General features: G+C 35.0%; 1 protein-coding gene across 3 annotated transcripts in view; it reads right to left on the bottom strand.

Moving 5' to 3' along the window:
• macrod2 (mono-ADP ribosylhydrolase 2) overlaps positions 1-16,997 on the bottom strand; it is an 862,504-nt gene that overhangs the window by 789,866 nt on the left and 55,641 nt on the right.

Genomic DNA, 16,997 nt, shown 5'->3' with positions numbered 1-16,997 from the left:
GTACCTTTGAATAGAGGTACAAATTTGTACCCTTAAGGGTACCACCCCAGTGACGGGCCATTTGTACCCTAAAAGGTACAATTTTGTACCTTTTTTTCTGAGAGTGTATATATATATATATATATATATATATATATATATATATATATATATATATTAGTTCATGAAACATTAATTAAAAATATTAATTAAAATAAATAAATAAATAAAAAAATAATAATAAAAAAATAATAAAAAATAGCTGGGTTTAAGATCTGGTTTCTTTTAAACAAAAAAACAGCAATCTTTACTGGATGAGCTACGATATACAGAGGGTATCGGACCAAATAAGAAGCACTGCATTAAATTCTATTTTTCCCCGCCATGTCTAAATTAAATTTACCCCAGTATTTTCAATAGAATTTCTGCACTAGCATGTGGCTAATGACGGTGCCTGCATTTAAACTGTCTTTTGTCTCTTTTTAAGCTTTAACAACCAAATGGATGCTTAAGTCTAGGTAACGGATTATACTTAAATTGCATTAAAACATTGTTGCTGTAAAAAAACCTAATGATATTGAAAATAGTCAAAGCTTTCACCGGAAGCTCATCATTGGCTGAAAATTTAACCCATTGGCCAAAATGATTAGATTTTTAAGTGACAACAAATGAAAATGTTATTGTAACAAAATGTTATTCTCCAACAAATATTTTTTGTAGAAATGTAGAAGAACACAGACAGACAGACAGACAGATCGAACATTTCATTCTAAACAACATAGAGAATACATATTTATACGTAAAAAATGTATTTGATTTCTCAAATTTCTGGTGAATTAAGCACATTTGCAAATGTCTGAACTAAAATATTTTTAGAATTTATCCATCTATCCATCCATCTAATTAATTTAGATCACATCTCGGATATAAACCAGCACTGTATTTCACCATCCTGATCCAAATCTTTAATAGTTAAAGCTGCACAATATATCGTTTCAGCATCGATCGCCACAGCAGAATGAATCGCCAACTTATCCAACATGTTTTACGCAGCAGATGCCCTTCCAGCCGCAACCCATCACTGGAAAACATCCACACTCATTCACACAAACATACGCTACGGACAATTTAATCTACCCAATTCACCTGTACCGCATGTCTTTGGACTGTGGAGGAAACCGGAGCACCCGGAAAAAAAACCCACACGAACACAGAGAGAACATGCAAACTCCACACAGAAACGCCACTTGACCCAACCGAGGCTGGAACCAGTGACCTTCTTGCTGTGAGGTGAATGTGCTACCCACTGCGTCCCCGTGTCACCTTAACTGTATTTAATCAATTATAAAAAAAAATTGTGTATTTTTACTTTGAAAGGTGGATATTTGGACTACAAACAAGACACAAAGTTTAAGCAAAAACAAGATTTTACATGCCCCATTCGCAGATAATTTTGCTTGTTTTAGGGAAAATGTCTTTTTCCTCTCTAGATTTCCTCCCTAAAGTTGAAAATAACAGTATTTTTACTTCATCTACGAATTGGAGATATTCAGACTAGGAACAAGACAAAGCAAAATAACAAAAGCATTTTTGCATCGTAATTATTTAATTTCTGTACACGAATACTGTTAGACTGCCTAAAAATCGTCAAATAGAGCTATTCAAACCCTTTTAAACTACTCATATTGCAATATTTAAATTGCAGAAAAAAATAGTATACTTGTATGTTGAAATAGCCTCACCGCTGCCACAGTGAATTCTGGGATTGCTTTGCAATGTGACCAAGACAAGTCGTGGCATTTTGTATAGCACAACAAAAAAGATTTCATTTCAGAAATGCCTCTTAAATGCTCTCTTTCTAATAGTTCTTGAAACAGAGCTTGGTTTGTATTTTCTTTTTTCAGCATGTTCTTGTAATGACCCTATTCATCTCACACTATGGCTGACAAACCAAAGTATCACTCTGCATGTTTAACTGCTTACTAATTACCACTACAACGTTTGCAACCAACACGGGTCAGTTTAGACGTATTCAACTCAGAGTAAATGACTCAAATATGATGAGATGCGTTGGTGACAAGTTAATTCACTGCGCACATGTTCGCACACAGAGATGCGTTCATGACACCCGGAGTCTGAAGCCATAAAACATCCTTCAGCACATCATCACGAGTGGCGTGAATACGAACAGACTAACCTCCAGAGCGTAATAAACAGCTATCCTCAAGGACATTACTCACTGCGTGTGTGTGTGTGTGTGTATGTGTACGGTCACACACACACACACACACACACACACACACACACACACACACACACACACACACACACACACACACACACACACACACACACACACACACACACACACACACACACACACACACACACACACACACACACACACACACACACACACAAGCACGACAGCAGACATCTACAGTAAGTGGACAGCCAGACAAACATTTCCCGATTAGTCGTCCATACAAGCCTTTCATTAAGTGCTTCCTCATAACAGCCGAGGAGGGCCAAACCCGTCTCCATGGCCGTCTGAGGCTAATCAAATCACGCAGACAGCGAGGGAGAGCCATCCCGGGCCTGCCATTATCATTAATCTGTATCGCTATCTCTTCGGCACTGTGGTTAACGAACAATGTTGGGACTCAAAATTCAATTTACCGCAGTTAGCAATTGGATCGGTGATCAATTGAAGCTGCACGGAGATGAGGGATTGTCAGGTCCGGCTCCTGCACCGTTCCATTATCGGAATGCTCAGATGAGCTTCAAAATCCCATTTGCACAGACCTGTGTGCCACGGTTGCAAGGCATGATGGGAAAAATGACTGCTTTTATATACAAACACTGGTGACGATTGTGCATCAGATGATATGTGTGTGTGTGGTGGAAGGCTGTTTGATATAGTGATGGTAAACAAGAAAAACAATCTTCCGAGTCACCTGCAGTGATCCGAGGATTTACTGCACAGCACCAGGTTTGATTGCAAGATATTGAAAATTTTGAGTTTTCCAAAAAAAAAACTGCATAACTTACATAATCTCTCATACACAAAGAGACTTACATATGCTTTGTATTTTCTTTCGTTTAACTACAAAAACAACTGTAAACAGGGTATTGAAAATGTTCATCTTGATGCTGACATGTAATACTAGCACATGGAATGTCGGTGTGCGTGTGTGTGTGTGTGTGTGTGTGTGTGTGTGTGTGTGTGTGTATTTGCATCCTGTAGGTCAGAAATGAGCAAGGCTGACTACCATACAAGTGCCTGAACCCTCTGTGATACGTCACACTATTAACCTCATAATCATCATCATAATGCTTCAATAATAAAAGACTGAATTGTAAACCTAAAACATAAATTATGTTTATATTTTCCATTGATATTTTTGGAAAACTACAAGTTTGTATTTATATAATAAATTTGTGTAGTGCATATATTTATAATGCTTATATAAATACAAAAATCCATGTGTAGAATTCTTTTAAAATTTTATATTTACATATAAACAGGGATTCACATTAACACCCGCCAACCTGCCAAATGAGGGTAGATTTTGGCTGTGATGGGTAAAACCGGGGGTGTCCAAACCTGGTCCTGGATGGCCGGTGTCCTGCAGATTCTAGCTCCAACTTGCCTCAACACAACTACAAGGATGTTTCTAGAAAGCCCAGTAAGAGCTTGATTAGCTAGCCCAGGTGTGTCTGACTGAGGTGGGAACTGAACTTTGCGGGACTCCGGCCCTCCTGGACCGAGTTTGGACATGCCTGGGTTAAACAGTCACACCCACTAGCCACTTTAGCTGGTTGAAAATATACATTTTTAAATTGCCAGTGCTGGCTCTTCGCTAAAGATCAGAATTATAGTTTATCATCATTTGTCAATATGTGTGCATATGTGGTCTTAGAATCTGGAAGCAGCACGACTAACTTAAAATAACCATTTACGCGAGCAAAAGAAAGCAGGTGAATACCGAATGAGAGGATCATCACGCACGCGGAGTGACACAGGTGCACTCCCATTACCTTGCGCAAAGCAACTGTGCCTGGAAATGCAACTGGTGCGATCGGTCCTCTTTGAAAAAGACAGGACAAAAAGCAATGCTCGTGCACCCACTGCCCTGCTTCTTACAAAAAATCTTGAGCTTTTGAAAGCAGCCACTTTCACTTTAACCATTTTTTGAACAAATTAGTAATGGGCCTAACGTTATCTGTGATAATGCATGCGATCATCCTTTCGTTATCACACATGTTTTTCACCTGGTTACTTGCTTAGTTATTTTTAATATGGTTTAATTATGCTTTTTTACTATAACATTGCTTTAATAGGAGAATACCTCTTCATTAATGTATAGTAAACTGGTGATTTGGGACTTATAGCCTGGACTATACGGTGTTTTAGATACATGATACATCTTTTTTATGTCAATTTTATGAACATTTTCATTAAATAAAATGTGTATGTATACAGCTATTTTTGCTTGTTTTGACATTTTTAAAAATTCCTGGCAAGGAAATAATTAGCTTGGTGTAACCAGAGAAAAATTTGGTAAAACCTTGGTGTTGAGTCCTGAAAAGCATATATATGATACAAGCAGTCCACATTTTATTATGTAAATACAAACTTTTATTTTGTATTCGATTAGCCGCAACTAATCATTAGAGAGCACTACACTGAAAAACAGATTCATTGGATTTACTAAATGTTTTTAAGGTAAGTGGTTGCAAACAATTTATATGGACTGAATTTAAACAAACAAATTATGTTGAATGTTACTAAATTTAATCAGTTTGTTTAAATTCAGCCATATAACTTGTTTGTAACCACTTACCTAAAAACATTCAGTAAATCCAATTATTTTATTTTTCAGTGTACAATTAATCGGTTAAACCAGACGTGAATTAATGCAGGTCAGTAAAAACAGAATAAAGGGCAAATGTGATATTATGATTCAGCCCCATTCATGGAAACAATGATCTATAAGATTGCCCGATAAGATATACATCCTACACAATGGACAGACCTTTAAAAAGTGGAGAAACCCTGTTACACACCCAAGGTGTTTACACCGGATGATTGGTGTTGCCAGCTCTAGCAGGTTTAGACCATCATCCTCCTATATTGTCCGAAGAAAAGCCTGCAGAACAAATTTTCCTGTGTTTCTCCGGGTTTTGTCCTGTTAGCATAATAGACATCAAGGGAATGAGAAGAACAGATGTGGCTCATTCAGCTTGGCATCTGCCTTTGCCAGCTTTACAGTAATCTCATTCTTGGGAACGTCAAGGTGACCACACCAGCCAGGAAGAGAAGGAACAATTCATACGGGATATACAATTCTATTTAGAGGAAACTGAGAACCTATGGCTTTCTCGTTACCATCAGTAAAGTCCAGGACTAAATTAACCTGGCTTTAGGTAGCAATCTGCAATCTCTTTAAATGCATAGAAAGTCTAAACAGAGCCATATAAACATGCACACTTCTAAAATCACAAATATACAAGGCTGCATTTTGTGAGCATTTTTCTTGCCAATCCAACTAAATTGCCTCCTACTTATTCTACTATATCCTTATACCTATAAAAGCTGAAAAGATGAAAACATATTTATAAAATTTAATATACATACCAGCATCCTGTACTTTAATGTTATAATATAAACATCTAAATGTATCCAAAATGCTTACAAAAAAGTCAAACATAATAAATTACTTATGACTGAGCGATGGCATCATTTGTTTTCTAAAGCCACAAATTCAAACAGTCATGTAAATGAGGGGCCATGCATCTTAATGCATCGTACTTAAAACACCACAGTTAAACTACTGACACAATGCCAGACCTAGGCTAGCGGTGGCCTTTAAAGCCTGAAACTGCACAAATGAGACTATCAGTTTTCATCCTGTGACAAATCAGTTCTGTTCGAATGCTCTCTGATTGTAAAAAAAACAACAACCTTGCTTGCCTTTGAATTCCAAAAGCCTAAAGAAAAGAAAGCAATGTCTGGTTAAGGAATACCAAATCAGTCCCAGTGTCAGAATATTTTACCACCACATTCATTAGCTCTATAAAAAGTAACAATTTTTATAGAGGTTATTTTTAAGTAAATTAATAAAATTGCACCTTAACTAAAAACCATTATTCAGGTGTGTTTCTAAGCAATGTGAAATATCATTAAAATGGCACTTATTGCTCATTATTATTAATATTTTTAAATAGTAAAATCCCCCCTGTTGAGGGAACTAAATCAGATGCTGACATCTGTAGAACTTAATGCAACCAGTGCCACCACTTTCACATGGTAAGTCTCACGCACCTCAATAAATAATTCAGAGATTTTACAGTATCAGCTTACAAGCGTCCAAATCTCTCCACAACAAATCCCTCAAAAGCACACATTCAGATTAAACAACAGTGTTTAGATTAAACACTCAACAGATTGGTAGCAGTGAATTAGGGATTTGAACAGCAGATCTATTGTATCAGCCAATTACTGCCAGCAGAAATCAGATTACAGAAGCTTCCGGCTTTGTTATTCAAATGAAATATGCATAATAGCTAGCTTGAAGAAATGTGTCCTGAATCACATAAAAGGCCAATATACTAATTTTAAAAGCTTTTCCCTTATTTTTTTATTAGTTGAACAATGTCTGAAGAAAAGCGAAAAATAACTCTGTGATGAATTTCATAAATACCTTGAAAAAAGCAATAAATTAAATTAATTAAATAAAATAAATAAAATGTGACTGGAAGGTTGTGGGTAGTAGACAAAAATTAACAGTTTAAAGTTTTCTTTTTATATCTTAAAAATGTTTTTGTTTCTTTTTTGTTTAGTTTTTTTTTAATAGTGTATATATAAAAATACATTTTCAAACTTAAAATTTGAAATATTTTTATGCCCATTTTCACAAGTATGTGTTCACAAGTATTGACCTTTTGTTCCAAGGTTGTCATTTAAACTGAAAACCGAGATCCCTTTGAGTGGTGTCAGGGACACAAGTTAACTAAAAAACAAATGTAAAAAGGGTTAATGGTTTGTTCATGCGAGTTCAAACCTGTTTAGTTATGATATAAAAAGAGGGTTATTCGTGTATCTAATACTCATTGTTCTACTGTTCTGTTGTGCTTTTTTTAGTTACTATGCTTGGGTTTAATGTTTCAGGGTTTTCATTTTTATTTTTTGTAGCTTGCCTTTGTTTTTTCATTTATTTATTTATTTATTTTTGTTGCTGATCTGTGCTTTTTTGTTTTGCTGCTGTTTTTAGCTTCTGATATTGTTTTTGGTTTAAGATTTCATTTGGTTTGTTAAGTTTTTTTTTTCATTTTATTGCACTTTGTTTTTTTATTGATATTAACAGCATTTTGCTTTAACGTAAGGTATAAAGTTACAATGTTTTGTTCTAGAAAAATATAGAATTTATAAGGAGGCCACAAAAAAAACTCTATGTAAAATAATTTTATAAAACTAGAACAGGAATTATATATCAATTAATAACTTCGGTATGTTTTGCAGTTAATAACAGGGTTATGCAACAAAGTAAACAGTGTCTCACTGCCCATTTTAAAATGCTGTTTAAAAGTTAAACACCTATTAATTCTTCAATTTTTAAATAACCTCCCTAAACACAGTATAATATAAATACAATCTTTATAAAGCACTGCAGACACATTACATCACACAGTCTCCCTCTATTTCTCTTTCTAGAATGTCTAGGCATTCAGTGTGGCCTCCTCCTGAGCAGTATGAACTGATCCTGTGATTATTCTCTGAGAGACTAATCCTCTGAGGCCCCCCCGTCCCCCTTCCCTTCTTCAGACGCACTCCACTGGACACACAATTCTCAACTACTCACCCCCAAAACTGTGAAAACTTGTCTCAACAAAAGACACTGAGGAATCCTCCCAAAACTCCCACCCCCACAAAAAAAAGAGAGAAAAATCATCAGTCCTCGATCTCCCCAGCATCTCCCGTCACACCTCAGGAAGCAAAGGAGCGGAAAGCAGGCGCATCCCAGGAATCCCGCTCAATATCCGCGGATTAGGGGCCAGGCCCCTCTCTGTGCCGTTCTCCTGGAGTCCTAACAGTCTCCGAACCCCACAAGGAAAAGACAATCAAATAAACTAAAGTTTAATCCTTTATGAGCTCATCGTCTTTAACTCCCCCGCAAAGCCTATAGCCAAAGTAGCCAAAACGAGAAAAGAAAGTGCAAAGATGTGCTTATAAAGACACGACTAAATAGTGCAACAGTAGCAAAGGACAGATTTTAGCCAACTCTGCTAAATATAGTGCAACACTGGCTTTTATGACAAAAAAGGACTCCCAAAAGACATTTACCTTTCTGGAATTCATGCCGCATCCTTACGGCAGGGAGCGGCAGCGCAAAATGCGTTAAGTTCATTTGCACATTTAGAGGTGAGAAGTAATCACATGCCATTCAAAGAGCTCAGGTTGTTTTTCCTATTGTTTGTTTGGCACTGCACTTACAAAACAATAATGCTAAATCATCTCACCTGGAAGTTATTCCTGGAGAAAACAAATATGAAAATGAAAAGTCAAAGCAACAAAGCAGCAAACCAAAGGAACGCTGGAATTCTCAGTATGCCTGAATTTCAACAAGGACTGTGATTGGTCTTTGATGGAAGTCTTCAAAAAAAGAATTCCTGTAATTTTGTGTGTGTAATTCCCAAACAGCAAATGCTACACTGATAAGGACATTGTGTCTTGAGAATTGGCTCTGACAATGGCCGCCATTATTGTCAATCTTTTTGTGTGGTTCCTATTTTTACCTCTCTCCAGGGAGTTGTATTAAGACGGGCGGATCTCAGAGCGGCAGAAACACCAGCATGGATGGAGCTGTTTATCTAGCAGAGGGGCAGATGAACAGACTGTGAAGGGCTTGTTTGGTAGTCCCAGAGGACTGCTGGGTAACGGCGGGCTCTCCTGTGGGAGAGAGTATTTCTGTGTGCGTGGCCTGGTGAAGGTTACAAGCTCTCCCTTGTTAGGCCTGCTGGGTTCTGAAGGCCTCGTCTTCGGGGCTCCTCCATCGTATGGCTGATTCCTGCATCTACGACCAGCTGTGAAAATACGAGCGCCACCCATGTTGAGCAGAGAGAGCTGATTCTTCCACTAGTGACACCCTCCCGTGTGACAGAAATGTTTCAGAAGCCATCTGTGAGAGCTGTGCACATGGAGAAAAAGTCTGACTAATGCTGAATTTATGGTCATGACCTAGCACAACACGTTTTTGGTCATGCTGCGTATTCCTTGAACAAATCATTTGTGAGGAAAAAATAAATAAATAAAGCAACAATCTTTGGGTTTGCATTTTAAAGACAAAAGCAAATTGATGCTCAAAACAGATTTTACTTCTGTTATATAACGTATTTTACACCAGACTTTCATAAAGGGAAATTGGATGGGTGGGGGTGGACAGTTTTTGTGGGGTATTTTAACACCTGCAGATTGTTTGCTTTGTTCCAAAGTGGGTTTCAATTGTTACAATATTGCAATTCCTTTTTGGTTTGATGTGCTTTTACAAAGCAGCGTTTCTGAACAGACCAAAAAATGAATTAAAATGGCAGGCTCCCAGTCTCAGCACACATTTATGTTACTAAATTTCACTTATATTAGTTATCTGTCAGCATGGATCAACAACAGATTTGTAGGCTTATTGTGGTTTTCTTTGTAGTGGTTAATTCTTACTTTATCATTTTGACCTTGAATCAAACATTGGTGTGTATTATTTTTCTACAGTCTGAAATATGTTAGTCTGACCAAATTTCAGTTAGGCTTTTGATGTTGTTGTTTTTCTCCAGGTTAACTCACCATTCATTTTAAGAGGCATTAGTAAAACAAACACTGCTGTTTTTCATACAACATTCTTTATAACTCATCATTCACTATGTAAAGACTGGATTTGAGGTCATATTTTTAGATTACTCCAGAGTTAAGTCTAAAGCAGGCCAAAACCAGAGAGTACAAGCAATATCAGACAAATATGAATGTTATTCAGAGCATTTTTGCAATATTCATTTGCCTAAACAAAACGAAAAGTATAGAAGAAAACAAAAGCAAAATTATAAACCTTTTATGACACCAATTAAATTACATTTATTTGATTAAAAATATACTAAAAGTAAATAATATTAAATAATATTATAATAACATTATTCTATAATAAAACTAATAATAAATGATCAAATTATAATATATATATATATATATATATATATATATATATATATATATATATATATATATATATATATATAAATAAATGTACAATATTATATAATGCTATGTATTTTAGTAAGTAATAAAAATTCGGTGGCCAAATATTAGGTAGATCTCTAATATCAACACACTTTTAGATTAAATTGTTGCACATTTCTGCTGTGTGATTGACTCTTAGATCTATACAGAGTAGAAAAGTCCAGAGCTTATCATTCACATATCATATTATGGACATATAGTTGAAGTCAGAAATATTAAATGTCCTGAATTATTATCCCCCATTTATTTTCTTCCCCAATACAGAGAAGATTTTTTTTCAACACATTTCTAAACATAACAGTTTTAATAACTCATTTCTAATAACTTATATATTTAATCTTTGCCATGATGACAATAAAAGATATTTTACTAGATATTTTTCAAGATACTGATACAGCTTAAACTGGGTTAATTAGGTTAACTAGGCAGGTTAGACTAATTAGGCAAATTATAAAATAAGGCTCAAAATATTTATAGCTTAAAACTTAATAATCTTGACCACAAAATGATTTAAAAAAATCAAAGCTGCTTTTATTCTAGCCAAAATAAAACAAATAAGACTTTCTCCGGAAGAAAAGAATATTATCAGACATACTGAAAAACGTCCTTGCTTTGTTAAACATAATTTAGGAAACATTTTTAAAAAGTAAAAAAAAAATTCAAAGAGGGTTTAACAGTTCTGATTTCAATTATAAATTCAAATCGCAATTTGATATCATTAATCGGCTCAGCCCTATTTAGTACTACATGCTATCTATTCTAACATCAAAAATTTGTTTGGGGAAAATATTAATTGTAAATAACAAATACTTTAAAACATTACAAAAGCCTTTATTTTTATGGTTGATTTGAAATGAATAAGCCTTTGATGGCAAAATACATAATCTAAATGGTAGCTAAAACATTTAAAAAATTTTTTTTTTTTGCAGACACTATTTACTTTATTATTTCGGATCTAGTCAAGCTGAATAAAAGCATTTAAGTCTGATTTAAGTGTTGAAAAGCTCTAAACATTCAGCTCACCTTTCTCAGGAAGTTTGTGCAATCTTCCGTCATTTTGTCTGGAATGAAGCTTTGGCTATTTTCGGATCGTCTGAGGATCCCAGCATACTGTTTAATTAAAGCTTTTGTCAGGCACTCTGTAATCTCCATTCAGCCACATCACCTGCATATATTGTTTAGACTTACAGGCCGGCATCCTGTTTATGTACTCTACCGTGGTTTACTTCTCTGCATCCTTTTGCAAAGGATTTGTGGGATACAACAAACAATAAGCTTGAGACACAATTTTGTGAAGAAAAATGTGAGTGGTGCTTGCCAGCGCAAAAGCCGCTGCCACAATGTTTGGATTTTGTGGGTGGTTGCCCAGGCATTGCCATGAGGTTGCGAAGGTGTTCAAAGTGGATTTATCATGTTGCTATGTGGTTGCTATGAGGTTCTGGCTAATTTCTAAGTGCTTGCTTGCGTGTCCAAATCCACCTACGACTCCAGGTCTCTAGAAATGGCTCTGTTCTGTCTTTCAATTCAGAATTTGGATTTTACGGTGAATACAAAGCAAAAAAAAAAACACATGATTCCAGTCATCGCTCTTGTTAGTAAAAAAAATTAGCATGGGATGAGTTAGACATCATTGCTTCATATTTTGGCCCAAAGAGATGAACAGCTGAAAGTTCGTCACCATTTACCCTTCACCTGAAAAATGTTGAAAACAGTTACTAGTATATTATGCGTTTACTACTGTGGTAGATAATGGTTGACAGTTTTTAACATTACTTTAAATATCTTCTTTTGTGTTACACAGAAAAAAAAAAGAATTTAAAAAAGGCTTGGAACCACTTGAGGTAGAGTTAAAAGTGAGTAAATTTTTTTTATTTTTGGGTGATTTTGGGTAAAATTTTCTTTTTAATGATTTTGAACCTACATTCATATGGTGGTAGAAGACATTCATACGCAAGTAGAATACATACAAAGTCAACGTAAATGTCCATAAAGCAGGCAGCGCCATTCTAGTAGAATGAGGGAGGGAAAAAAAATTAAAAAAAAAAATAATAATTATATATATATATATATATATATATATATATATATATATATATATATATATTTTTTTTTTTTTTTTTTTTTTTTTTTTTTACTTTTAGGAAAGTTTTTGTGAGGCAAAAAACATCTAAATAAAATGGATGTTGATGATCCAAAAACATCCAAAGTAAAAGTCAACACAAATATGCAAATAAAGCAGGCGGTGCCTAAAATAATGTGTAATGTGTGACGTAATTGGCACAAATGCTCATTTAATCTTCTGTGCAACTTCAAAATATCATTGTTTCTAAAAACTCGAGAGGAAAGTTAATATAATAATAATACTTACCTTAGTAAGCACAACTAATGAAATGCATTAGAATAAGAATTTACTGTATGTCTAAAACAGTAGAAGCCTAGACCCATGAAGTCATTGTTCAGAAATCCACTCAAGCTAAATAATCATGTATGTAAATCTGACCACAGAGAATAAGGCATCTCTACTCCCACTACCTAGAGTGATAATAAAGCAGAAGAGGCAGAAGAAAAAGAAATTGAGATGTTAGCAGTGTGGTTCATAGCTGGCCCAAAGGAGATGGAGGACATGCGAGTCCCTTGGGTGGACACATAGGTCTCGATGGAGAGCTGGAACAGGAGATCAGAGAGGGGAAAGGCATATAGTGGATCAGACGAGCATGAAATACAATTCAATAAAGAGTGCTCAGAAGGACGTCTACACAGGTATAATGTGATGTTTTTAAATTGAAGTGAAGAGGTTTATTGGCAGATAGATCAGTGAGACGGATGCGAGTTACGTTTTCTCATCTTCTTTGAGTTATTGAGGGTCTCTGAAACTACAAACTCTCATTCCCTGTTTGCTTCTTTCATTCAATTTTTAACCAAATACAGCTCACCAAAAATAAAAATGATCATCATTTACTTATATTATACATTTCTGAACCACATACAATTCAATATATGAATATTATCATGACCATTCCTTGATTTTATTTAAATCAGAAGCCTCTTTGTGTCTATAGTGACCTTAAGCTTAAGAAAAGAGAGATAAAAAGATCAAATTATGTTTTACAGATAAAAAAGGAATAATTATAATCACCATAATCATTAATCATGATCATTATTATTACCTTAACGACAAAAAGTGCACCATGATTCAGTCTTTCTAACAGTGTTTCTGTCTTATCCTGACCATATAGTAAATATAATTGACATCATTTCCATACACCCAAAGTAGCAGCAACAACTACAATGTTCTTTAAAAAGCATGCAGCTTTATTTATTAACTAGAGTGCCAGAGGTTACATACAGTAGCTTTTACAGAATTGATTTTTCAAAGCCTAAATTATTCATTCACTCATTCATCATTCAGTTCTGATGCAACAATAGTTAAGTTATATCAGGTCGTAGCAGGGCTTATGAGTGCTTGTGCTTGTAATTTAATAACAAGAAAAAAAGTAGGAGCACAGTCAAATATAAAGGATCATGATCAACTTGTTTTTCTTAATACATGTAATATTTAAGTGGAGTACATAAATATTAACATGCATATGTTGTTTGCTAAATGATATTAGTAAGTCAGTCCTGCTACTGGGAATGATCTACAAACCTTGGAAACGAAAAATTATATTTAGTTGAATTGCATTAGAAATGTTTACAATTACAGCGATGGTTTAAATACTATGTTTTTATTACCATAGGATTATTACGGCTTTATTACAAAATATGTTAACTTCGTGCACAATTGAGTTATTTGGAAAACTACATGATTAAAAATCATTCAAAATTACATTAGTTATGTTTCCATCCAAAAATGCAAATGAACTTTACAAAACTGGAATATTACATAAAAGACATGTGAATAAAGGAGTGTCCAACGAGCATCCAAAGAGAACAAAATAGTCATACTGATAAACTGGCGCAAAATATCAACAGTAAAAATTGTATTTGCTGTGGTAGGAGAAGCTGTATGAATCTTTTCTTTATTTAATAAATGACTTGCACCTCAGAAGAGATTGCTGAAAGGAATGCGTGGTGGCATTTGAAGCACAGAAGTTCTTTACAGTTCTGAAGGTATTTATCAATATAGTAAATACTGAAATGGTTAAGGCATTTTACAATGACCAAAACAACATTTTAGATTTTTTACAATGTGCTCAGCCTGCCGATTTGTCCATTTACACACATTTTTATGTCTTATATGATCTCACATGATCTCTTATAACCACAATTACATGACTTTTTTTAATGTGCATACTGGAATTTGTTCGGTAGAAGTGTTTCCGTGGTTTATGTGCATCTATATCAAATAAAAAATTTTCTTACTCAGTTATGCACATACATTTTTAATGCACATCTTGGCATTTCCATCAAACGATTTTTTTTATGCACATATCTAAAATGTGCATAAAAATAAGTGGATGGAAATGTAGCTACTGTTTGTTTGTTTTTTTACACTAAAACAGTTACTGGCAGATTCTCCCTAAAGCAGCATAGGTGAATGTCCATAACCTAGCTAATTTTACCAAGCTACATTTGTCAAGTAAATTGACAAATTTCATCATAACACAAGTCAACAAAGACACTGCTACATTTAGGCACCTCTAAGTTGACTGCAATAAGCCATCACTCATATTAATCATAGCTTACACTACAAGCATAATGTTAATGTTGTGTATTTGGGCATTGTATTATTTTTATATATTACTTATTTAAATAACAGTATGCACGTTCTGATTAGGTCAGTTGCTCTGTAGGGCCATTAAAAAAATTATATTAAAATTCAATAAATAAAAAAAATCAGCCACAAGAGTAATTCTCCGTCAGAATTGCAGGACAAGTGCAACTAAACGAAGACACAGCGTTGACTTTGAGTGAACTCTTCCTTTAAATCTCCCAAGAAGTTTTTCAACTTAACTTTACAGAATGAAGCCAGTCCATAGAAGTCTTTATCTGCAGAAGGTGGTTTTAATAGTTGCTAAAGGTAAGTTGCCAGTCTGTCTTGACCCAAATCCACTGACTCACTAAGCTACGAAGAACGAGAAAGAGAGAAAAATATAAGAGAGAGAGTGAGGGAGAAGATGAAAGCGTGCAAGCTGGAAAGAAGGAGTGGGTTAGAGAAAAAGAGACAGACGTGATCTTTCATGGCAGACGGTTGAACCTTCCCCCTCGGCAGAGTTTAGCAGAGGACCTGGCACTGTGCGATAGGCAGTATTCAGTCCTGGCTCTTTTCTCGTCCACCCATTTGATTCATTATTACGCCACCTTGACACATTGGCAAGAGCCTAGTGCCGACTGAAACAGAGCCACACTAATGGGAAGGAGGGCCATCTCCATTACAGAAAACGTGGCCAAATCCTGACAGAAACATACTTGGGCATTCATTATTCATCGCACAATCTTTTCATTGCCTAAACAACAGTAGGAATTTCTTTAAAATTTCTGTGATGTGAACAGAGAAGACATTTCCGCTGATTAAAACACACTGCATTTAAAACATTTACTTAGCAGAGGCTTTTATCCAAAGCAACTTATAAGTGAAGAATACTATCAGACAAGTGACTGACCACAAATTTGGCCAATGTTCAATGTAACATGTTAAGATACAGAATAATATTCGATGCTTAATCCAGCATATAAAAGTTATACCAAGAAAGGTTTAAACACGGCGCCTGTCACTTGCTGTATTATTTCAAAAAGCATCAGCTAAAGCCTACATTTCTCAAGACATGACATCAAAAACGTATTCTTCTGAGAGCGGAGTGGCAGGGAGCAGGGCAGAGCGCCTATCAAAGCTGTTCTATCATGCATGGCAGACTCTGCTCTAATCCTATTCGCATCTCATTGGTTGGCCGGCCATAGAGAGGACAAGATGAGAGCTTTGTAGGACCCCAGGCTAAAATGCTGGCTGAAGATATTGCCTGCAAGGCTGATGGACTGGGGAGAACTTTGTAATGCCTGCCGTTCTCACCATATGTGGAAAAGTAATCGCATCCTTTGATCTTAAAAGTTGGACTACATGTGAGGTGTTCAATGCCATCAGTTAGCTCAGATTTGCTCAGTAAAATAACTTGGTTGTTACTTTGCTAGAAATAATATTATAAATAAATAAATAAATAAATAAATAAATAAATAAATAAATATATATATATATATATATATATATATATATATATATATATATATATATATATATATATATATATATAAATATATATATATATACACATTTTAATTGAATTTAAAATGAAATACATATTTCATGTGTAAATCATATTTTAATTTCCCCATAACAAAGCATAATGTGCTGTACATTACAAACATTACAAAAGGTGCAGTATGCAGGTTTGACACCCAGTGATTGAACTAGGTATTGCATTTCTGAATTAAAACACATGCAAGCGTAGGTTAGCAGATTGAGGACCAACAGGAGCAAGCCTGACTATCAAGTCTAAAGGCTAATTTAAAAAGAGTTCTAAGCAATGGCACGTGATAGAAGGAATATTTTCCATATTAAAAGGAGTTTTTGTCCTAACCAATATCTGGAATTTATATTTAAGAAACGGCCTCTATTTTTTGCAGCTTACTTTATGACAATAATCACCTCAGGTACACCTTATGTGCTTCATTCAGTGTTAAATGATAACAATGCGAGTTTAAATGCCATTTTACATGAAATTTATTGCCATACTACTGA

The sequence above is a fragment of the Danio rerio genome, chromosome 13 (genome assembly GCF_052040795.2).
Source record: "Danio rerio strain M-AB ecotype USA chromosome 13, GRCz13ab, whole genome shotgun sequence".
Classification (NCBI taxonomy): domain Eukaryota; kingdom Metazoa; phylum Chordata; class Actinopteri; order Cypriniformes; family Danionidae; genus Danio; species Danio rerio.
This window is presented reverse-complemented; position numbering and strand designations above follow the sequence as displayed.